This window comes from Penaeus monodon, chromosome 25 (assembly GCF_015228065.2).
Source record: "Penaeus monodon isolate SGIC_2016 chromosome 25, NSTDA_Pmon_1, whole genome shotgun sequence".
In the NCBI taxonomy this organism is placed as follows: Eukaryota; Metazoa; Arthropoda; class Malacostraca; order Decapoda; family Penaeidae; genus Penaeus; species Penaeus monodon.
In genome coordinates this window covers 32,206,350-32,207,043 of record NC_051410.1, presented here as the reverse complement: position 1 = coordinate 32,207,043, position 694 = coordinate 32,206,350, and the positions used below count along the sequence as shown (strand labels likewise).

The following is a 694-nucleotide window of genomic DNA, read 5'->3' as shown; positions in this document are numbered from 1 at the left end:
TCGACGTATCTGCCCCCTGAGGGCCGTCGATCCTTGACCCGTGCTTGCTTCCTCCCCCCACCCCCACGGCTGATGCGACGCCGGAACCAAGACTACAAAGACGCGGCAACGCTCCCGCGGCCCCAGGTCAGTCTCCTCCAAAGATGCGTCTGCGCGACTCCTTTTAAGGCGGCCTGGATGACTGCTCCAACACCCCGAACGCAGCAGTACTGCCTGCTGAAACCCGAGCCTCGCCCTCGCGCTGATGTCGCCTCCAAGTACTTTACAACGAAGCCCACTGTTTCGTTCTAGGCCAAAATTTGGATTCGTGTTTTTTTTTAACTATTTCCGTTTGAATAAAAATAAATTTGTTCAGGATACAGTGCTAAGAATATCGTGTAGAACGCTACATACACTAGCAACTATTAGGATACATATTGCAGCAAAGCTAGAAAGAAAGAAACAAACGTCACTCCATACCTTGCCACTACACATTTCAGCGAGGAAGCATAAAAAGATAAGCGATCTTGAGCAGGTAGTGCGGCGCAGCGACCCAGAGCGCCGGGTTCCTGCCACAGGGAACCAGGGCATAAACACAAGGTGCCTCCGCTGCCGCCCACACCCCCGATTCCAGCTTTCCCGGAAGCTGGATTATTCACCCCAATAACAAAATTCTTCCAGGCCTCCAAACACCCGTCGCGACCCTCTTGTGAGA

At 52.9% G+C, this 694-nt stretch overlaps 1 protein-coding gene across 1 annotated transcript in view; it reads right to left on the bottom strand.

Moving 5' to 3' along the window:
- The window catches only part of LOC119589149 (mucin-12-like), a gene marked incomplete at its 5' end in the record, with an annotated part of 115,175 nt that overhangs the window by 42,753 nt on the left and 71,728 nt on the right, over window positions 1-694 (bottom strand).